Source organism: Rhincodon typus, chromosome 22 (genome assembly GCF_021869965.1).
Source record: "Rhincodon typus isolate 14 chromosome 22, sRhiTyp1.1, whole genome shotgun sequence".
Taxonomy (NCBI): Eukaryota; Metazoa; Chordata; class Chondrichthyes; order Orectolobiformes; family Rhincodontidae; genus Rhincodon; species Rhincodon typus.
The window spans coordinates 21,137,447-21,162,501 of record NC_063353.1 but is presented as its reverse complement, the minus strand read 5'-3'; positions in this window follow the sequence as shown (position 1 = coordinate 21,162,501).

Here is a 25,055-nt window from a genome sequence, read left to right as displayed (position 1 = left end):
ACACAGCTGGATAGCGATAGATTTCAAGAAATATTGGCTGGAAATATTTCAGGGCCTGTTTCAGCCAACAACCTGAAATGTTAATTCATTTCCTCTCGCCACATATGCTGCCTGATCCACTGAGTGTTACCACCATTTTCTGTGTTTTCTTCACTTTGAATTTATAGCATTTCACTTTTGCTTTGGTAGAATCTGTAGTTTCCATTTGTACTCTGAATTGCATAATTTAATCGGCGATAGGCTTGTGGCACAGAGTAAATTTTTTTGTAGCATATCTTAATATATTTACAATACAATTCCTTCATCATACAGAAAGAATGAAGACAGAAAAATATATTTTGTAGAACAGCTTCCAGTCAGTCAATGTCAATACTGCCATTGTTACTAACATTCATAAAGATGGAACACGGTCAACTCTCATCGAAATTGAGAAAATGCAGTGAATCTACTCATTTTCAAAAACAGAGGCACACATTCCTTCACACAGCTTAAAAGAGAGTGATGCCCTCATTACATTTCCATAAATTAAACTTCAAAATAAATGTTAGCAAGAAAAATCATTATCTAGCTAACTGTACTGTTACTTTGTTGAGGATAATTTTCATGAATCTTTTATGAACATCACAGGTTTTTGTTACCTGAGAGTGCCAGTACATTATCATCCAAGAACATATTCTAAGTCAGATGACACTACTATACTGTCTTCTGAAATTGTACTCACAAAACTGAAACCAAATCTCCAAAATGTGATGGAGCTCAGACAACATGTAATAGAGCTAAATTTCTCTGAAAAACATTATGACACAGTTTAGAGAGAGAGAGAATCACTGTGGTCTTGATTTGATTTATTGTAGTCATGTGTTCCTAAGTACAATGAAAAGTTTTATTTTGTGAGCAGTACAGGCAGATTAAAACAAACAAAGACATATAGATCATAAGGTGTTTAGACAGAGCGAGGCATTCAGATTACACTGCACAGGAAGTGCGCAAACCAAGATCAACATTAACCAGATCAACATTATTTAAAGTTAGAGAGTCCATTCATCAGTCTAATAATGGCAGGGAAGAAGCTATTCTTGAACCTGTTGGTGTATGTATTCAAGCTTCTGTACCTTCTGCCTGACAGAAGAGGTTGGAAGAGAGCATTACTGGAATGGGAGAAGTCTTTGAATTTGGCAGCCTTTCCGCAGCAACAAAAAGTGTAAATGGAGTCCATGGATGGGAGGTTGGCTTCCATGATGGTCTGGGCTGTGCACACAACCTTCTGTAGTTTCTTACAGTCCTGGGCAGAGCGGTTGCCATACCAAGCCATAATGCACCCGGATAAGATGCTTTCTATAGTGCGTTTGTAAAAGTTGGTGAGGATCCTTGTGGACATGCTGAATTTTCTAAACCACCTGAGGTAGAATAGGCATTGTTGTGCTTTCTTGACTGTTGTATCTACGTGAGAAGTTCAGGACAGGTTGTCGATTATTGTCACTCCCAGGAACTTGACAATCTCAACCTCCACTCGAGTGATGTAGATGGGGCCATGCCCCCCTCCTTTCTTCCCAAAGTCAATGATCAATTCTTTTGTTTTGCTGAGATTGACAGAGAGATTGTTATCATTGCATCACGACACCGACTCCTCTATCTCCTTTCTGTATTCTGACTCATTGTTGTTTCGACAGCATAACTTACAGAGTACACTGAAGCTACAGACATAAATCTGATTAGAATGCATTGCATGAAGGCAAAGCAATGACTCCTCTTTCACATTAAAAACAAATGTAATTTTTTGTATGCTTAATTTCGCCATTGAATTGAAATATATGACTCCTGGGCAAACTATTGACTTTTTAGATCAAATACATGGACAGTTTATCTTTAAATTCATCTTTGCTTTAAGAGCCATTGATTCAATTTGAGAAATATCTGCCATTTATTATTACAATCTCCAAATTCAACATGCGACATGATTTGTAATTTCTCGCTATCCAGCACTTAGCTGTAATTGCAGATATCCTTATAAATCTCATTATAACTTATGTCTTCTATCATCATGCCAAGATGCTTAAGGCAAGGTTGAGTACGATGTCCACTAGTACATTGGGTAACTCTTGATTTATTGCGAGCCCGAGTCACATCAGTTCCTAGCCTCCCTCAGTCACTTACTACAATATCAGCAATGACTCCCAGCACAATCTATCAATGGCAAAACTTATCTCCATTTTCTTTGACACAGGTCCAACAGATTTTGCATAAAACTTTAAACTAAATGAGTCTAATGGCAATCTCTTTAATAACTTTGCAAGCATCTTTCAAAGTTCAATTTTATCTGAGAAATTGCTCCTATATTTCTACAAAGTTAGCATGCACCTTAAATTATAGTCAATTAACCTAACCAATCTGCTGTATGTCTGTGACATAATCTGTGAATTGTTCCGTTTGGACTCAAGATGAAGCTAAAGTCCTTATTCCAATTTGTTCATTGACCCCAGTGTGTACAGATGCCAAATGTGGAAAATTTCATACCTGGGTGTGATGCCTTATGTGGTGGGTCCATTAACTATTTTCACCATCTAGGCTTATAGATAATGAACGGTTACTTAGGCAATACCTGTAATTATTTACATGGTTCAGTATTTCAGGAGAGATGAGATAATACATATTAGAGCCAAGCTTAGTTCTACATATAAAACATATGCTGATTTAAACAAAAATGATAATAGCATTACCTGGAGAAAGACATTGGCACAGATTACAAAAACAGAACTTGCTGGAGAAATTCTGCAGGTCTGGCAGCGTCTGTGAAGAAAAAGCAGAGTTAATATTTCGGGTCCACTGACCCTTCTTCAAAATGGTCAAGATTAGTCTTACTTCTGACGTTGATCAGATTAAAAGTTATCCGTTTACCTTTAGATGTTTCCTCCACTGGAAACTCCTGGACAGAGGCCTCCCATCGTGAACCTGCCCAGGAATCTACAAAGACAGCAATTGGGAAATTCTTTTTAGAAACCATTGGTCCTTTTGCTGCAATGTGCCACATTCTGAACTATATATGTGCAGAAGCACAACCAGGTCCTTTATAAGGATAAGTATTTCAGAAAAGTGTGAGGTTAGGGCAGTAGTTGTTTAAGGGCTTCGGATGCCAGAGGGGTGAGGGAGGTAAAGTGATGAGTGGTTGAGTTGGGTATTGTGCCAAGTATGTAGGATGCCAGCTGGATGAGGTTCCAGGTAGGTGAGGTCATACTACCAGCTAAGCAAATGAGTGTTTAGGGTTGGTCGTGTTTTGGGGGAACCGGCAGGGTTGGGAGGAAGGTTGCTTTGTCAATTCTCCAATGGGGCAGTTACACTGGCTCTGACAAGTTGAAAGGAAGTCTGAGAGGGGTGGCAGATTGGTTTAGATCAGTGGTGTAGAAGTATCAGTTCAGTTTTCAGGACCAAAGGAGGTGCCAGAGAGTGGACTGAGGCAATATTTTGGGCTGGGAACTGGTCAGTGATGGGGAGGGTCCGGTCTCACAGCAAGGAGGTTTTGATGGGTGCAGGAGATGTAAGACTAGTAGAGGGTAGAGAGGGGCACAGGTGAGTAGGGTGTCTGGTCCTGGGGACTGAGACTGTTCAGGGGTTGGGGGGGTCCCAGATCCAAGAATATCATGTCAGGTAAGGGGTAGTGAAGGTGTCAGAATGTGGCAGTTACAGTTCTGCAGGGCTGAGTCAGGAGCTAGTGCCCAATTAGGCCAAGTCAGGACTCTGGTTATCAGGATTCTGGCTTGTGCAAATGTTCAGAGAAGTTGATTCAGCTTGATGCAAACATATTTTTAAGGCAGCAAGGACAACTATTTTGGAAAACAGACTACAAGGTCGTACTGTTGCAAACATGGGCACATTTGTTTCACAACCAAGATATGTCACATTTCAACAACACCCATACCAGGGAGGAGTTAATGTTGCAAGTCAAACATATACTGTTTCCCAGAATTGTTAAGGTGAGAAAACAATGCTAAAATTGTGTGGCTTTTCATAGGCTACTGAAGGTGAGAAAGGGTTGGATGTCGAACACTGTAGAAATCATGAAAAACCACATCCTAAATCTACTCCTCCGTAGAAATCTGACGCAGATCTATGATGGTTTGAAGCATTAGTCAGATATGTAAGGTTACACCTGTTGTAGAATACACATTGAATTCTGAATGAATTGGTTGTAGGCAGAAAATCCACCAGCCCCAAAGGATCGGTTGTGTGCAAGTGACAGGATAGCAAGAAATTCCACCTTCAGCACCAAAATAAATTTGTATTGTAGAAAGGCAATATGTTACCAAGATTACTTGTCAAACCAAGAAATGGCTGTATACACTGGCTTTGACTGCACACATTGTGTCTGAGCCATCTGCTTTGACTGGAGTGATGGTAAAAACCTGTTCTAAACTTTCTGATCTTAACTGTGCTGTTAAGAGAAATTCTAAAAGTTGTCATCTCCCGTTGTGAATAGGAAATCATTCCACATCTGACACTTTAGCTACGAAGCATTTACAATGACGTTCACTAAGGGCATCCTTTTTATTGTTCTGACTATGTGAGGAGGGGGACTTGGCTCCCTTGTTTTAACATGTTCTTCATTAATTTTATTTTATTTCTTTCTTGGTGCACACCTATCACACTTCAATTACAACATAATTAACTAGAACAAAATGAAGGAACTAAATTACTAGATTTTCTTGAAAAACGAAGAAACATTTTATCACTTACTACCCTGAGATAAATAATAAAAACTACAACATTAAGCGCATGCGCAAACACAAATGATAGTTCTAAAAAGAAACTAAAGTGGATAGTAAGTACAGACAGGAAGGAAAAGGTAGTGCGCAGGAACATGGGAAAAAAGCAGGAGATTAGCACTAGATAGCAGAACGGGTGTAGGCACAATGGGCTGAATAGCCTTCCTCTGCACTGTAATAATTCTGAGGTTCTGTGATTCTGCCATTGTAATTTAAAGTTCTTATATGCTTTAATATTGAGAGTAAAACCTCGGATCACAGCATTTTAGTTGTGGTCTTGTTTCTTCAGCAGTGGTTAAGATTTTCATAACTGGAATACTGCACATAGTTCAGGTCACCATATTATAGGAAGATTGTGATTGGACTGGAGAGGGTGCAGAGGAGATTTACCAGGTTGATACCTGCGCCGGAGGGTCTGAGCTATGAGGAATTCTACGACAACTGGAAAATCTGGGGTTGTTCTCTTGGGAGCAGCAAAGGTTGAGAGGGGACCTGACAGTGGTGTATAAGGTTATGAGGGTCAGAGTAAGTGTAGATAGAAAGAACCATATTTTTCTATTAGTCAAGGGATCAATAACTAGAGGGCATAGATTTAAGCTAACACAAAAGTTGCGGAGAAATGGTTCCACCCAGCAGATGGAATTCATTGTCTGAAACAGTGGTTGAATTAGAAACATTTGGAACATTTAAGCAATATGTGGATATTCACTTCAGTGTATAGCCTTCAAAGCGATGGGTCAAGGGCTAGAAAATGGAATTAGTGTAGTCAGATCTTTTTGAACTGATGTGAACACTGTTGGCAAAATGGTGTCTTTCTGTGCTGTAAATGTCAATGTGTCTATCTCCTTGAGGTCTCATGAATGGTTATTTTTCCAAGTCACTGCTTCACCAGGCATTGGTTTTTGAGGTTGATAGAGAGAGAGAGAAAGTGGTTTGCAGTGTCCTTGTCGTTATCAGTTCATATTTATTTTTCACTGTCCTTTGCTGCTTAAAGGTAGTTTTCTATATTCCAGAGTCTGGTCCATTGTCCTTCCAAGCTGAATGCTCTACTGGTAACATTTCATTTCCCAAAATGTGAATTTATCATATAAGTGAATTAAAAAAGAAGTGTGAATTTCTTGCCACTGACTCATTTCAGTCTTCCAATTACATGGTAATCTCAATGCAGCCAGTTTCATTTCTTTCCTGAACTTGTCTCAATTTGTGGTCAGGTGATTATAGCAGCCATTTTAGGCTAGTATTGTCACGTTAAAAAAGCAAATTCTAGTCCATAAAAGCTCCTCAGGTATAATAATCAGATGATGGACGATGTTTATTGGCAGTCCATTTTTACTACCATCAAAATATGATAATAGAGATAGTCGTCTATTACACACAGCCCATTGTCAGCCATTAATAGTCCCAAATAATAGCTATTCACCCTTCTAGCCAGATTGTTATCCACTCCTTTGTCTGTCCAACTGCTCTTCTCTCTTTTTAGGCTCTATCCCCATCTATCATTTAATCCTTCCACCTCCCCCACCCCAAACCTTATCTTCTGCATATAAACAGACATTTTCCTAGCTACATAAAAACCGAAGAACCGCGGATGCTGGAAATCAGGAACAAAAACAAAATTGCTGGAAAAGCTCAACAGGTTTGGCAGCATCTGTGAATAAAAAGCTACCATCCAATTACCATCAGTTCTGAGGAAGGCTCACTCAAAGGCTCACTCGACTCAAAACATTAACTCTGATTTCTCTCCACAGATGCTGCCAGACCTGCTTTTCCAACAATTTCTGTTTTTGTTTCCGATTTACAGAATCCACAGTTTTTCAGTTTTACTTAGTATGTAAACCCAAGAGCTTCAAAATAAGCCAGAAGCACTAAAGGAACAAAACAATAAATGTCAAAACAATTTATACAACTCAAAGCTGCCCTAGATATAAGACCAGTTAATGAATAATCCGATACAAAACATAGCTGTAGTGAGTCAGGATAAACAAATTCTGAATCAACAACTGCAGGACATAAAGTAAATTTTGATGATACAAATAGGAACAACAGAAATATCATTGAAGACTCTGGTAATCAATGACCCCTCGAGTTGAAGCCAACTGCAGATCCACAAGATCTTGATGCATCAGCAGTTCATGAAAACCGGATAGCTTTGCTTGTTATTGGAAATAATTAACCTTTTGTTTAGAAAACGGGGTTTGCTGTATGTGTCCCATGCCTTTAAGAAATTTCTCATTTGAGAATTCTATGTGCTATATGTTGTGACTATACCTGTTAGAGTATGCTATGGGTTCACAAGTTCTGCATACAGAAATCAGCTGGCCTGCTGTTTGTCTGTGTTATAAGTTATTTTCTTCCTAATGTTTTAAAAAAAACCTAACCCACTGTTAAAAAATCTCTGATTGAAAATTGGTAATTAGACAACCATTATTAGCATGAAAAGTGGGGGATAGATTAAGTAATTTAGATTCCAAGAAAACCAAATGGGCACACATGGGACGAGAATCAACACATCTCATAAGCCTCTTTCCCCAGCTGATCAATAACCTAAATATTTTCATGGCTTGTTTATTCCAGTCACTGTCGTCATTGTAACAAGTTCAACCAGCTGGACCTCAAAAAATATGAGTTCCTGGATTGGGGCTGTTAATCTGGTCCAATCAGGGAGCTCTGGCTGACATATAAAAATGTCAAAGATACTGACATCCTGGTGCCTGACTCTGCACAAAGCAGTACTATAGTCAAAGAATGTTTATCTGAAAATAAAGGGTGACTGAGTTAATGTTTTGAGTCGAGTGAGCCTTCAAGTGATCTTTTCTCAGAACTGATGGTAACTAGGATGGTAATCTTTTCTTCACAGATGCTACCAGACCTGCTGAGCTTTTCCAGCAGCTTGTTTTTTTGTTCCTGATTTCCACCCTTTATAAAATAAATCAGGGTATCTGCATCTGTGGAGTTATTCCAGTTGCCTGCTTTTCGTAATGAAACTAAACCTAAGGACATTCCTTTCATAGCTAGAGTTACCCTACTCCAAGACTTTGTTGAACGGTTTTGCCTTCACCCAGTTGAATACGCAAGTAATTGTCTGATGCCTTGCTAATAGCGCAGGAGATGTTCGCCCGTTCACATTCCTTCAAGAGTTTTGGTACAATTTTGAATTCATGACTTTTCTATCCTTTCATGGGATGTGGCCACCCTGGAAGCATTAATCGCCCATCCCTAATTTCTCTTGCACCACTACAGTCCATGTAAAGTCAGTACACTCACAAAGCTGAAGTCATCTCCATTTCAATGGTAGAGATAGTAGGAACTGCAGATGCTGGAGAATCGAGACAACAAGGTGCAGAGCTGGATGAACACAGCAGGCCAAGCAGCATCATAGGAGCAGAAAGGCTGACGTTTCTGGCCTAGACCCTTCATCAGAAATGGGGGAGGGGAAGGGGGTTCTGAAATAAATAGGGAGAGAGGGGGAGGCGGATAGAAGATGGATAGAGGAGAAGATAGGTGGAGAGGAAACAGACAGGTCGAAGAGGCGGGGATGGAGCCAGTAAAGGTGAGTGTAGGTGGGGAGTTAGGGAGGGGATAGGTCAGTCCAGGGAGGACGGACAGGTCAAGGGGACAGGATGAGGTTAGTAGGTAGGAGATGCGGGTGCGGCTTGAGGTGGGAGGAGGGGATAGGTGGGAGGAAGAACAGGTTTGGGAGGCGGGGATGAGCTGGGCTGGTTTTGGGGTGTGGTAGGGGGAGGGGAGATTTTTCTCCCCTCCCTAACTCCCCACCTACGCTCACCTTTACTGGCTCCATCCCCACATCTTCGACCTGTCTGTTTCCTCTCCACCTATCTTCTCCTCTATCCATCTTCTATCCGCCTCCCCCTCTCTCCCTATTTATTTCAGAACCCCCTTCCCCTCCCCCATTTCTGATGAAGGGTCTAGGCCCGAAACGTTAGCCTTTCTGCTCCTATGATGCTGCTTGGCCTGCTATGTTCATCCAGCTCTGCACCTTGTTGACTCCATTTCAATGGTATTAGAATGTTGGAGGTACAGCGATATAAATGTGCAGCTATTTTAGTCTGTGATCCCAAATAATAGAACATGACTTTTTCTTTTGAATGTACATGATTAGGGATTTCCAGCCAATAAATCCAAAAATTTGGGAGGCTTTTTGTATCGTTTGATTTCATAAGAATGCCCACACAAAATTTGGAAGCAATTTCCACTAATACAATAAAAGCACCAGCTGCCAGAAATCAGTGCAAGAAAGCATTACAGTTTTCTAAAATAAATCAGGAACTCTTTTTATCCAAAACTGAAACAATTGAGAATATCTGTCTGACCTTCAAACGTTCAATATCATTCACATTCCTGACATTTGATGTTTTTGCTATGTAGCCACACATTAATTGTCATCAATTATTACCTACTTCCTCTTCTAGCATTGTTTAACTGATTAGAAATACTGTTAGAAGGGGATGTGTTTCAATGACTAGATAATGGCCAAGTGCGAGAGAAAAAAAAAATTGTGAGCTATTTAATACACAATAATTTACGTCCAGGTGAGTAAATCAAGCACAATGACCACATCACTTGTATTATTATTTTGTCTAAGCAACAATATGCAGGTTGCATTGAAGAAATTAACTGCATAAGATGAAAAAATATCAACCAGTGATTGTCATTCTATAGAATGCAAAACTCTGATAATGCAAGGGAGCAGAACTGCTAAAGCAAAGTCACTTGGAGTTCTGGTAGCTCAATCATTTACTTAGCCTTCCAGAGTGATAAAACAGTGCTCTGATATTTACAAATTTAACATTATGCTTCTACTGCAAAACAGTTTACTAGACTGTCTAATCTGTTCAGTGAATTGTCCATGTTTTGTAGGAGGAAAAACATACAAGTAAACATCTGGTTTCAAACTATTCTTTCAGAAAATGTTCTCAGTGTATGCATCAATGTGATGGATTTTAGCGCATGCAGCAAGTGAATTACTTTATCCAGTTTGTACATCTTTACGATTTAATAGTATTGATGTTTTTTTATTAGCCAGAGCTTAGCTCGTAAATTAAACATCAGATTCGAACTATCATAACGTCAATCGGCTATTTAGGAGTGTGAAATTCCTCCCTGTTCATTTATCATAGCTGGACAAAGTGCAAAGTATGCTGCTTAGCTCTTATTGTGTGGCACTAAATGTGTGATTCTTTCATTTATCTAGTCTTCTCTATGGAATTCTAGATTCATTTAAAAATGCCGCATAAGAGGAAATAATTTCATAAACCGGATCTCAGCAATGCAACATTAGTGAAAGTTGTGAATTCCAATTAATAACCTGTCAGTTGTTAGTTTATTTCACTTGGTGCCATGCATGTCTATGAGTTGGAATGTTGTGGATTAAAGCCCCACTGCATGGTCAACATAAATGGTACACATAAATTGTTCTGACATGCCAAGACAGGACTGAAGGAATGCTGTTTGACTGAAGCTGTTGTACCTCAGTTTGGTCATTAATCGGATGCCCCTTCTGTTCTTTCAATACGATTCTATGTCACTACCAAAGAAGTGTAAGTGTATCCAGGTTAGCATTCTTCCTCATACTGTTGTACTGAGAGACTGTTGCAGTGTCTTTTGGCTGTGACATGAAAACAAAATCCCGGTTACTTGTTCAGGATTATGTAAAAGATTCCATCATTTGATGAAAATCGAGATTTCCAGATAGCTCTCAATCTAATTTACATCAGTGGGATCTTGCTGATAACAAACTGGTTACTGCAATTATTAAGAAAGTGTTATGGGTTTTTTTGTGAAGTATTGTAAGAGGTGAATCACTGTGAACTGTTGTCTGGACATAACAAGATGCTACATCAACACAACAATCATCACCAAACTATCTAAGATACAGATAAGGATACCATTCAACTAATTGAATTTGTGTTCATTTTCCACGGAGCAACCCAGTTGGTCCTATTCCCCTACTCTATTTTTGTAGCACTGCAAATGCATTTCCTTCAAATGGCCATTAATTTTATTTTGAAATCACTGATCGTCTCTGCTTCTACAACTCTGATAGGCAGCAGGTTCCCAGATACGGCTTGCTACAAAATTAAGTTCTTTCAATCATTCACTTACATCTTTGTCCTTAGTCCTTGTACCATCAGTTAATGAGATCAGATTTCCCTTGTCTGTCTTATCCAAACCTGATTCAACGTTATGCATCTCTACCAAATTTCTACCCAATTTCCTTTGCTCTAAGGACAACAAAGTTACCCATGTAAATAAAACCTTTATCCGTGGAAACATTCTGGTTCATTTCCTTCCTCAGTATCTTCTCAACGATCCTCATACTTTTCGTAAAGTGTTATGGCCGGAACTGGATGCAACCTTCTAGATGTGGCAAAGCTTTATGAAGATTCAGCATAACCTCTCTGTCATTGTATTAAATGCTCCTATTTATGAAGCCCAAGGTAAACACTCTCTTCCTGTGTCCCAACATCTTCACACACCTCCAATATTCATTTCTACCTAATTTAGTTTCTATTCTTCTGCAATCTAACTGTCACTGTTTCCAATCCAAAAACTGTCATAAACTACTTTTGAAAATCTGTGTGGATTTTCTCTAAGGGAACAAAACTTGGTGAGTTCCTTTGAATTAATGACATTACAAGTTACAATCCAAAATGGAAATGTTGTCAGCTTCTACGCACATGAATTGCAAATAGCTCATACCAACTGATTATCCAGGGTTGGCAACTTTATTTTGCATTGTTCATAAAAAGTCAATAACGGAGCACAAAATCATAATCTCACTGAGCAACGTTGAAGGATGGTCACACAGCTGGATCATTGGAGTAACCTTCTGAGTTTGAAGTTAAGCAAATTTTCAAGCACAGATAAAAGAGTATGAATCTGGTGATTCAATGTCGGCAGGATGTGATCTGTGGCATTGTTAATTCGCCATCTGTGTGGTATGCTCTAACTCTACTTTCTTGCTCCTTCCCTATACCTTTTGTGGATTTATCAAATTACTTAAGAGATGCTGTGAATACCTCAGGATTAGTAGCTATTTGTGTTAACACATCTATATTCTAATAATTGTATGCTTTAAGCTCATCTTAGTTTCTCCCTTTTGGCATCCAATTTTATTCAGAATCACGGAATTTTTACTGTGGGGAAGAAGATGATTCTTCAAAGATGCTGCAATGGCTCTTCAAATGAACAATTTACTTTTTAAAAAAAGTTCTTTTATGGGATGTCACTGGCAAAAGTGGCATTTATTACCCATCCTTAATTGCCCTTGAACTGATTGGCGCTATAGGCAATTTCAGATGGCAGTTAAGAGACAACTGCACCACCATAGCTCTGGAGTCACATGTAGGCCAGGCCAGGTAAAGATGGGACATTTCTTCCTGAAAGGGCAACAGTGAACCAGATGGGTTTTCATGGCAATCCACAATGGTTACGTGGTCACTATTAGAGCAGATTTTAATTCCCAGATTTTATTGAATTCAAATTTCATTATCTGCCATGATGGCCTTCAATGTCCACAGGACACTATATTGGCCTCTGGATTACTAGTCCAGTGATATAAGGGCTCCATAATCACCTTCCCCAGCCTCTCTCCCTGTACAGCTGCACATTCTTCTCTTTTACATAATGGTCTAATTTCATGCTGAGTGCATCTTTTAAATCTGGCTCCATCACACTCTCAGACAGTGAACTTTCAGACCCCAACCACTCGCTGTATAAAGAAGAGTCTCTAGTAGCACGTTTGCTATCTTTGCCAATTGTTTTAAATCTGTGACTAACTCAACGATTACTGAAAAAGGTCCTTTAGTATTTACACTTGTGAGCTCGTATACCATTTTAAGCAATCCAACTAGAGCCTTTATTTATCTTCTCTGCTGCAGTAAAAAAATGCCCTTTTTTTTTAGAGACTCTGTAACACAGTTTCTAGTAGCCGAATATCCTTTATGTAATGTGTGCCCAGAAAACTCCAAATGGCTTTGTAAAGTCTGCATATAGTCCTTTTGTCGATTGATTGATGTCTTCCTGATGTACAAAGGTGCAGATACAGAACTGAAATGACTTCAAGAAGCAACAGCAGCAGGACATCAGGTGCTGGCTGCGCCTGTGCAGAAATAAGCTTTCAGGCTTATTGAAAATAGTAACACCTACAACTTGCATTTAATATAGATCTTTTTATGTAACAAACAGTAGGGAAGTCCAGAGCTTAGGGTCTAGGCATTATTACCAATATTGGCATATCATTCTAGTGACTGTCTGAATTGGAAGGGTCATAAAGATCAAGAATCAATTACAGGTGTCAGTTGCAATAAAATGGCCATCTGTGCAAATGTAACCTCTTTCTCATGTAATGGGGCACAAAGGCACCAGTTGGGGCTTGGCTGTTAGAATAGTTAGAAACTAATCCGTAGGGTGGCATGGTGGCTCTGTGGACAGCACTGTTGCCTCACAGTGCCAGGTACCCAGGTTTGATTCCAACCTTGGGCAACTGTCTGTGCGGGGTTTGTACATTCTTCCTATGGTTGCATCGTTTTCCTTCGGGTGCTCTGGTTTCCTCCCACAGTCCAAAGATGTGCAGGTCAGGTGGATTAGCCGTGCTAAATTGCCCATGGTGTGCAGGGATGTGCTGGCTAAACGGATTAGCCATGGGAAATGCAGGGTTACTGGAATAGAAATGCTCTTCGAAGGATAGGTGTGGACTTGATGGCCCAAAGAGTCTGCTTCCACACTGGAGGAATTCTATTAATTGTAAGAATGTTGCAGAACAAGCATGGGGCTATCTTAGGACAACATCTTAGTTTTTTTTAGATGTTGGCTCAGAGTAATTTTTCAAGTGAATGATGAATAACTGAAGCATTGACTGGGGAGGCCTCCTAAGTTCAACTATCTTGGGACATTAATGGATTCACACTATGTCCGAGGTTCTAACTGTACAAATGGAGGTGCACTGAGTCCATTCATTTGCATGCCTGACCATGCAGGATCTCAATTCCCAAACAGTTATGTCACAGTACTGGTTATTTTTGTTCTCTGTCGCAGTTAAAAATAGCTTGGTAAAAACAAACACTAGTGTTACCACATTGTTCTTGATGTCAAAGTCAGGAAATACAATGCAAGATAGCCAATGGGGTTTGATGTTTATTTCACTTATTATTAAATATATCATTCATAAATAAGTCATGAACTAACTTCCTACGTGCTCTACCTTTTATCTCAGCAAAAATTAGCTCGAATCCAACTATTGATTCCTCCCCCCTTCAAATAAGTTAATGAGACAATTATCCTTGCAGACAGTATAAGAAATATTGACAGAATCTGCCTGGAAGTATAATGAAGCTTTGTTGATTAGATAAAATAATCAGATACATGTATTTCCTGCTGGCATATAACCCTTAAATAGTATACGTTGCTCTAAACTCTCTTTCACAAACTTTTTTAGAAGCGTTATAGAAACAAACTTCAATAGACTTAATTTTCAGGTCCTATTGTTTCGTCAAATTGAAGGCACATGACAGTGTAAACCTGCTCTGGAAGAATGGCTCCTTATCAACTGACCAGTCTGTTGAAGTGTAATAATCTATCACTGAAATATCTACAGGTCACTTTGATACAACTAAAAACAATGGAATTATTAATGGAAATATTGGGGCTCTGATTAATGTTCATAGAAACTTCTCTAATACTGGGTGTATTTTTCGGAAATGTGATTGAAAGATGTGAAAAAGATGAAGCTAATTGTTAGAAAATGTTTTCCCCACAATTAATTTTATAAGTCATTGTGAAATTCATCCAAAGTCATAATGACCGCAAGGGATTTTGGATATAATATTGCTACGCCTCATGAATCTAATAAATTTTTTTTTTGCATAAATAAATAAATCAGATGGCTTTCTATGTGGTGTTATGCACATAGATTTCCAGGAGCCCTTCAATCAAGTTCCACATCCTTGATTTTTAAAGATAATTAAGATGCATAAAATTAATGATGGATTAGCAAATTGGAACATAATGAGCTTGGAGAAAGACAACAGGAGTAATAATAAATGGACAAGGCTCTGTAGAGAGATATAATGATGAAATAGAGCAGGGTACATCTTGTTATATTATTAAATTTATTGTTGAACCTAAGCAGTGTGTCCAGACAACCTGAGCAGTGTCTTATAAGGGAATCCGGGTAACTTAATTAGATGGCCTAAGAAGATCAATTATATGATCTCACAGCTCCAGTGGGTCGTTATTTACACAGAGAAGAGAATGAGAAAGGATTCTAAAATGATCCAGGATAGAAGGCATTAATTCCCATCATGCCAGGCTGGTTCCTTGGAAGAGCTATGCAATTGTCCTTTTCCACTGTCCTTTCCCTATGGGGATCTGTAAACCAAAATACTTGCATTTACCAAAGAACGCATCCCGGCCCCCACAACCAGCAAATGAAGAAATTGTAAGGTTTCACTTCTTCTCATTTTAATTTTAACAGGAATGAGAAATGAAAAGTAAACATGAATAAACAGGTGATGTATACTTCAAACAAACAGGATAATTTCCCTTTTAATAGTCAATACAAAATAAGCACAGCCACCTGCTGACATGTGGCACCACGTGCAGTTCCAAAGTTCTCTTAATGCAGCCTCTCTTACGTGGATTCCTCACTTTCCCATCAATTGATTCAGTTCCTGAGTCATATTCACTAACCATCAAGGTCCTTGCAGACAGTCATCTCCCAAACACCACACTCCTGCAAAACTTCTTTAGCTGGGTTCACAACAGCACTGATGTCAAGTATTCCCCAAAAACTCCTTTCGTGATCCCTTTAATAAATCCAGTTGAATTGTCTGGTCAACTCTGTCAAAGCTGAAGCAGTGATAGTAAATTATCCATTCTGTAATCTCTCCAATAACTCTGTGTTCAGTTGTCTCTCCTGTGTAATGTATTACACACAGTGTCTTATAAATATGCTTTTTCTGATGTTCCCTAGGCTGCAAGTCTACTTTTATCTTTAAAGAAGTAATTTATTTGTATCTCATTTCTCGACATGCATCTGTATGCTGATCACTATTATCCTCAACTCTCTTTTGTTTCTAGCTATATGACTTAATCATAATTTCTTGCTCTTGGTACTGCTTCCAGGCCAAGTGTCATTAGTTCACATTGACTGGTATTTCTTGTTTTTCAAGAAAATTACAATTTATCTGTTATATTTTGGTGCGAACTCTTAAAAGTGCCTTCCAAACATTCTAAGAAAAACAATATAAGGTTCCACAGACATTTCAAAGAAATTATACACTCTTCTTAGTGCACTGCATCTGGGTCAAGAATTATCACAAAATATCACAAGTTTTTTAAAAGTTATTCAATTTTGAAAGCAAAATCTAGATCATAACACTGCACGGTATAGTTTCATTCTCCTTGTGTTGCCAGGGCTACATAAAAATAGAATATCATAGTCTGAATTCTACTTTGTTTTTCTTTCTAATTTGGTCATAGCCTGAAGAAATATTAAATTCTTACTTTCATCTTAGTGGCCAAAATCTTAAATTCATAAGATATGTGATTCATAACAGTCAACGTTGAATGCAATTTGTTGTCAAACCACCTAATGTATGAAACAAAAGGCACTGAGCTAGGCTTTGCCAGCTTTCTGATCAAAAAGTGACTTGCAAAATGACACAACAAAGTATAGCCGATGAGCCTATCAACTTTGCACTGCCAGGCATTCCTGCCAGAGGCAGGAAGAGTTGTTGACAGCCCTCTCACTCAAAGCTATTTAAACCTCTTAAGGGCATTTATCCACCATTACTGTCATTTTGTCAGCAGTGGTGAAGGGGGCCTCCATCAAATACAGAGAGCAAACCCAATGGCCTTTCAGCAGGCTCAGATTGGTTTGTAAGCCTCTTATTTGACTCATGGATTGTTCTCTTAGTAACAATGGCATCTATCATTGCAAATGCCTCCATCAACATACACACACACCACATTACCAGTGCTCGTCTGATCCCAGCATTGTATCCCCACCCACCTGTTTGTGAGAATACCATCTATCATTGAGGCCTCCTCTTCTGAGTGCAGCCGGAGGAGTGGCTACCACTTCCAGTGGCACACTGAGGCTGCTGACTTGCCGACAGTTCTCCAGCTTGTCGACAGCTCTTGAGCCTGAATTTGGGAAACGTCGCAATTATCATGAGGACAGCATAGCCAAAACTAACAGGTAAGTTCTTTTGCACGATGCAGAATCAGCGGAAGTTTGGCTATCCAAAGCAAACAAATTTCCCTCCATGTGAACTTCTCCGCTGACTGTGGTTCTCTCTGTGACCTTCCTGAACTTATCAATCTCCCCCTAGGATTTCTGATTATCTCCTCATCCAACCTTTCAAATCTTCCATCCACTCCCTACTTTCAATTCCAACCACCTCTCCCCTCCCCCAATCCCCCCCACCCCGGCTTCCAGGTCTCTCCCTTCCTCTGTACTTTCCAATTATAGACTAATGCTGCATGCTTTTTTTTCAACAGCTATACAGCCTCACATTCCGTCCGATTGTTACCAGGAAATAGGGGAAAAAGCATGAAATGTCAAAGTAAATAATAGATCTCTGATTTGTTCTTTTCCTTCTTCATCTCTAACAAATTACCTTCACTTCACCCTTACCCTGTCAACTCCCACCTCATAAATATCAAGATTTCTAGATAATATCAGTTTCCATATCAATAGGACAGTTTATCATTCATGGTAATAATTTTGATTGTGTCATGAAAAATTAACAGATTATGGACCGTAAACATTTAGTATGTTTTTGACGACTTCCACTATATATTATGCAATTTGAACTGGATGATTTCGAAACAATAATAAGAAATCTACTAGAATCTTCCCAGTTTGTAAGCTGTAAGAATGAATTTTATTGGTTACAGTTCAAAATGAAGGTCTTAAGTATGATTCTGCATTCAACTCATTTGTACCTCTGCAGCTTGCAAACTGGCTTTGTTGTGATTGTTGGGACTGTTATTGAAAGTGACTCCGGGTTAATTACATCTGCCTCATTTTTTCACCAGCAGAAACACATTTCCCCCCAATAAATGCCTACATTTAAAAGATACTGTGATTTGGAGAGAGATACACACTTACCTGATACTACTGTATCCTCTGTTGTGGAGTATTAATCAATTTAATGTAAATATTGTTGTATTATTGGAGCAGGGGATGTTGCATAATTTTTTTCAGCAATTATTTATTCCAAAAATGAGTTGAATGTGCCAGTACTGCCTTTTTTGTCTGTTATATGGATACTACTACCACTTGATTTTGTTTTCATTCTATTTATCTTGAATGCAACATTTTGAATACCCTTCATGTCACTTTCAAACACAGAATAAGCCACAAAATCAATCAGATGGTAGTTATTTTGCAAATAACACATACAATCCATTTCAGAACAGACCGTTGAGCTCTCTACTTAGCTTGTCACACAGATTCCCCTTTGTGCACTGGTTAATTTAAGGTCCATCTCGATTAATCTCTCAAACTCATACTGCTGACATGCATCAGCAAGTTTGAGTCTCAGTGTTCAGTAAAGATACGGGAAGAGGTCATAACAATACTTATAAGAAGATCTCCCACATTGGAAAACCCAAGGCCAGATGTACTTGAAACTGTGGTTTGAATGGTTTGTACTGTTAACATTTTTTAATAATTTGGTTCTAGATATAGAATGTTTTCATAATCCATAAAGTGTTTTCTCATTAACAACAGTCAACTCACCCTAAGAAGATCCAGTAAGGCTTACTGTATCATTTTACATCAGCTCAGCTAGACTCAACTGATTATTTCAGTCAAAGTGTTCTTGATTTGATTAGGATCTTAAACTTTTTCTTAAACGCAGCTCAATTTTTTTTTATGACTTCCAGTCATTGTTATTTACCCTTTGTCAGTTCATCGTTTTTTTTTTCTGCTGCATTGTTGAATTCAAGTGTTGATATTTAATATATCTTTTAAAAGTAAAGGAATAACCTAACCCTAGCAATAGTTCTATATCTGAATGTGCTAACCATTACACAAATCTAAACTCATTAGGTCCTGGATCACTAACAAAAGGTAAAAGAAGGTAGAAAATTCAATCCATCCTATTTCATCCCACAATAAATATATATAACTACACCAAAATGACATTCAATTCCTTCTTGAATCATTCTATTACCTCAGATTATTCAACTCGGTTTCGCTCAGCTATGATGGACAGCATGAAAGGTGGACTTGGCTTCACTGCCTCTGAACAATGGAGTGTAAGAGGAAGGTTTTCCATGCCTGGTCACTTTCTGGTGTTACCCCAGCTCAGGCATATTCACTTGTGTATTTAAGGTGTGGCAGATTCTGGCTGAGGTGCAAGATCCAGCATTCATATAATCTGCCAAATCATCATATACATGAAAATAATTAATGGCGCCATGTTTATTCCAAAATATTTTGAGGACGTAAGGATTGATTGAAGAAAAATGGAGTAAAAGGTACAAATATGTACTAATTATTCATATCTGGAGCACTGAGGTGATACTGAAGCACTAATATTTAAAAAAGGAGCAGAAATCAAATGATGGAGGCAAAGCTAACACCAACGCCATGCACCCTGCTACCTCCACACCGCCCCCCCCACCCCAACCCACCCAAACAACATAAGTCCTGGCTGATTCTAGCTCCTGGGGTCCCAATTCTCCAATCAGTTGTTCATGTAAAGCAAGCAACAAGCGGCAACTGGTTGGTGAGCTAAAGCAGAGTTTCAGGTAGCTAGAGACAACCCATCAGCACCAAAGGATCCATGGGGACAATGTAAGTCCCGGAAAGCTTTATGAAGGATTTCAAGAAAGGTAGGGACAGAACCATCTGCAGGGGAGTCTGAAGCATTCTTTGAGACTCTGGGAGAACGTGACTGGTCTCACAAGAAAGTGAAAATACTTACGTGCCGGGTGATTTTTTTTCTTCCCTCTGACTCTTCTTCATCTAGCAGGAAAGGCATAATGTTATTCCCTCACTTAGATCATACTTAAAGTTGTAATCGCTGCCCAAATGTTTCAACAGGTCCCCAATTTGGGTATTTAAAAAAAGAAACACAGCAACTTCAGACAGGTATGCTTACCTACTCAGGGAGCACATGTTAAAATATAAGAGTGCAGCGTTGGTCGAAGACAATAGTGAATCAGTCACCTAGCTGATTTAAAATGCATGTTTTTTACCAGGCAGGTAGGGTTAAAATTGTTACTTTAGCTATAATGAGGACGTAATTTTTCAGAAGAGAGTCAGTACAATTTTAACAATCCTATGCTTTTGCAGGTATATGGAAACAGCTTTAACAAGCATTACTAACCTGTGGGCGGCACGGTGGCTCAGTGGTTCGTGCTGCTGTCTCACAGTGCAAGGTTTAATTCCAGCCTTGAGCGACTATCTGTGTGGAGTTTGCACATTGTCCCTGTGTGAGTTTTCTCCCACAGCCAAAAGCTGTGGAAGTTAGGTGAATTGGCCATGCTAAATTGCCCTGCAGTGTACAAGGATGTGCAGGCTAGTTGGGTTAGCCATGGGAAATGGGTGGGATGCTCTTTGGCGGGTCAGTGTGGACTTGATGGGCTGAAGGGCCTTCCACACTGTAGGGATTCTATGATTCTATGAAATGCTGTTGATTATAATGTTTCACAATCAGTTCTGTCTGTTCAGAAGGGCAGAACTTATTTAACATGAAATATACATTATCATACCAGAAAACTCAAAGAACACTGGCGATAAAATGAAACATCTTTTATTAAATTTACAAAATGCTGATTAAATTATACATTGATTTTATTCCTTACCCAGACTTTTCAAAAACTAAACTTTGTCTTTTTTCTCTTGGAAGTATGACACTGAAAGGTTTTTAACATGTGGAATCGATTTATACATTAGAATCAGGGTCTGCAGTCATTCAAATTATTTGAGTACAATATCATTTTAAGTAGTGTTGATATTAATCAGTTATAATGAAGAAACTGTTTCCAGTGGCAGGAGGGTCAGGAACCAGAGGACACAGATTTAAGGTATTTTGCAAAAGCACTGGGATAGATGAGGAAAATGTGTTTCATGCAATTCGATATTATGATGTAGAATACATTGCCTGAAAGGATGGTGGAAATCAATTCAATAGGAGCTTTCAAGAAAAGTTGCGTAAATGCTTGAAGTGACTAAAAAGACAGGGTCATCAAGAAACAAAAAGAGAGTGGACTAATTGGGTAGTCCATTCCTTCTATGCTGCAGGATTCTATGACTCTAAGTGTCATTCATATTGTCTATAAAATTGATGTCTTGAAACGCTTCATGGCATAAGAGTCATCACCTTGCTTTCAAAACATGCTTTGTCTGGTGCCATTGCAGCAAGTTGCAAGGGTTGGATTTTTCCACCATTGTATAACAACATGGACTGTGAAGGCTCATTAATGTGAAGTTAATTTTAAAATCCTTAAAATGGTGAGCAAAACCAAGAAGGAGGAAAAGCATCCACGACTGTCTACGAACCTAAAGAATGCAATGCATTTTGCATATCAATTTGATTCAGCAGCTAACAATCTTCACTTCTACAGAATTAATAAACAACCATCAGCTCAAGATAATAGCAAAATTCCTTTCTCAATATTTTATCTAGTATTGTAATTTAGATACAACTAAAGTGTATGCTGCAAAACCTAAAATATTAGCTGCCGGTATGTGCACATTTTATTATTTGTTCCAATTCTCCATTATAATAAATAATATTTGATCAATTGAAGCTTACAGTATGAATTGAAGTAATATTTTTCCTAAATAAGCATTTAGTCCTCTCTGCTGTAATTTCATGTTTATGACATGAAAAATTACCTTAAAGCACATTGGCACTATCATGATTTAAAGAATGGAGATTTATTAAATATATCATCTGGGCATCGCTTCCTATGCTTCAGCTAATCATGCACCTGTCAGTGCTTTTTAGTTTGTATAAAGTGCAATGTGGTACAAATTTACCTGTGGTTCACATTCGTAATGGAAAAATATTCACCAAAGTGATCCTCTATAATAGCATAATTCAATCTATAGTTACTTCATGTTGCAAATACATCAACTAACGCAAACACTTTCCTTGCTGTAGACTTGCACTGAATATGAATGAATACACAGTACACATCTGTGGTGTACCCTTGCCCAGATATTAATAATTAACCACAGTCAACAACACTAAATTGCATTAGAGAAATCTATTCAAATACAGAATAATTACATCCTTCCAGTAGCCTCTGTGTACAAATCACAAAAACTATCATCTTGCTTCATAGTGTTAGAACTTATGTACTGATAACATGCATGTAATTACATAATGAAGCTGGTAGCGTTTTACTGTTTAAATAATACAAAATATGAATTATGAAAATGCATACTATTTTTGCCTAGAAATTCAAAATAAAGCTCGATGGTGCAATTGGCATGGACTATGATTTAAAAGAATGGGCTGGATTTTATGTGCAACGTAATGACTCTAAAGAATATGACAGTCTCTGTACTGGCACCTCACTGCAGGATTTGCTCAGGGTAGTGTTGTTGTGTCTAACTTCATGTTCTAGTGCATCAGCGTGTGGATCAAACGGAATATCTTGGTCTATGTGAGAGATGGATAATCTGTCAGCTTATCAGACATAATCATTCTAGCACCTGACTTGTATTTGATTTCAAAGTCACATTGTTGCAGATCGTTGATTGATCAATTGTGTCACACGTGGTCAGTTCCACTCCAGTGGCAGTGGATTGAATCTCTAGAATTGCAACTGCGCTTAAGATCTGTGAATACTTATAGAAATGAGAACTAAAAACTAAAAACTCTAAGAATATATCTAACTGCTTCTTGAAAATGTTCAATGTTTTTGGCCTCAACCATTCCCTGGAGCAGAGAATTCCACAGGATCTCTGGGGCAAGACACTTTCCCTCATCTCAGTACTAAATTGCCTTCCCTGTCCCCTTAGTCTGTGACCAGTGGTTCTGGACTCCCTAGTTATGGGGAATATCCGACGCAGTCTAGTCCTGTTAGAACTTTATAAGTTTCAATGAGATCCCCCCCTCATTCTTCCAATCTTCAGTGAATATCACCCTGACCAATCCAGTCTCTCTTCATATGTCACTTCTGTCATCCCAGAAATCAGTGCAGTAAACCTTTGCTGCACTACCCTGAAGCCATAAAATTCTTCCCAAGATAAAGGCGCCCAAACTATGCACACAATATTCTTTGTGTTTTCACAAAAGCCTTGTCCAATTGTAGCAACACACCTTTGATCCTGTACTTAATCCTCTCACTATGAAGGCCAACATACCATTTGACTTCTTCACCGCCTGCTGCACCTACATGTGCAGTGTCTGTTGTACAAGGACAACCAGGTCTTGTCACAGCTTTCCCAATATATTGTCATTCAGATAATAATCTGTCTTTGTCACCAAATTGGATAACCTCACATTTATACACATTACACTTCATCTGTCATGCATTTTCCACTCACACAACTTGTCCAAATCACACTGAAGCATCTCTAAATCTTCTTCATAGTTTACTGTCCCACTCAGCTTTGTGTCATCTGCAAACTTGGGGATATTAGATTTAAATCCCTCATCTAAATCATAAATTTATATTACAAATAGCTGGGATCCAAGCAGTGTTCCTTGCAGTACCCCACTAGTTACAGGATGGTACTTGGAAAAACACCAGTTTATTCCGAGTCTTTGTTTCCTGTATGCCAACCAGTTCTCTATCCTTGTCAGCACAATACCTCAATCCCATGTGCCTTAATTTTGTATACTAATCTTTTATGTGGGACATAATCAAAAGCCTTCTGAAAGTATCTACCAGGTAGAAGATTGTAGGAAACTAGAATGAGTTTGCATTTGAGCACTACAGTGTGGTTCCGCCAAAGCACGGAATTAGTGATCTATTATAAACTGTGACATGATTTTTTGTAGGTCTCACCGTGGAGCATCAATGCTATAGTACATGTCTTTCAGGATGTTTGCGCTAATATGCTGACGCTAACTCAAGTTAACATTAGCTTTTATTGTATGCTGTCCTGCCTTTTCAGGACATGTGATATTACTGGTTGTAAAAAGTCTGATTGCCTGATACCATCAATATGGCTTTTGGAGTTAGCAACATGGAAATTCTGTTCTGAAGAAGGATTACTGGAATCAAAACATGAACTCTGTTGTCTCTCCATAGACCTGTTGAGTTTTTCTGGCAATTTCTGTTTTCATTGGTAGCAAAATGGAAACCTTGATCATCTGAGTTTTGCTTTTCAATTGGTTTATTTTGAACTTCACTGGTGCATTTGTGCCTTTGTATTGCCTTGACACTTTTCTTGCTGCCAGTTTGTGGTGTCATGCCACCTTATTGATCATATGTGTTTTGTTCAAAAGATGACTTTGAAACCAGACTTCCTGCGCACGCATGCCCAATATTCCTTCGTGCTACATGCTTCACAGGTATCAAGAGAAGCTGGACAATTTTTGGGTAAGTATGACAAATCACGCCTGGTACTTTCTGGTTTGAAGCTCTTTACTGAATGTGCGAATAGTTTTGGCTATTTCTAAGGCATGCATCAAAGATATGACCCTTTCTCTTGCCCAGAAAATCCTTCCAAAAATCTTTAGCTGACTTGGAGGTTATAACTAATTTAATAAGCCTTTCTAAAAGTTCCTCTTTGGAAAAGTGACACTCGTGCTCTTTATTGTGGCATCTTCTGGCAAACTGGTCAATCTTGTGGTTCTTTTCTTCATGGCGTGAGTTGGAGTTTGGTACTCCTGAAGTGTGACATTTAACTGAGGTATTAGTTGGATAAAGCCATGGCGACAGCCCAACAACAATTACATGCCTTAAGTGACAGCCAACATTACAGCTACAGTGAGCAAAGTGTACTAAACCAACAAAGTGTAGTTTGTTGTACCCGCCCTGAAATTGTTCAACGTTTCCTGATATTTGTAAAGCGCATGACACCAAGGGCCTTTGAACATGGACATGCAGGAAACCTGATTACAAAGGCAAAGCCAGACCCCAGACAAAGTACATGCGCCCAACAAGATGGTACAATCACAAAGCACTGGCAGCAAGGAAAAACTCAAGAGAGTACACAAATTCAAGAACATTGTCAAAGTTCAGAGTCAAGTAAACAAAAGGCAAACTTCGAAATATGTGCAAATTTTTCACATTGTCAACCTCAAACACTATGTTGACGGTATAAAGTGATCAGAAAGTTTTACAACCATT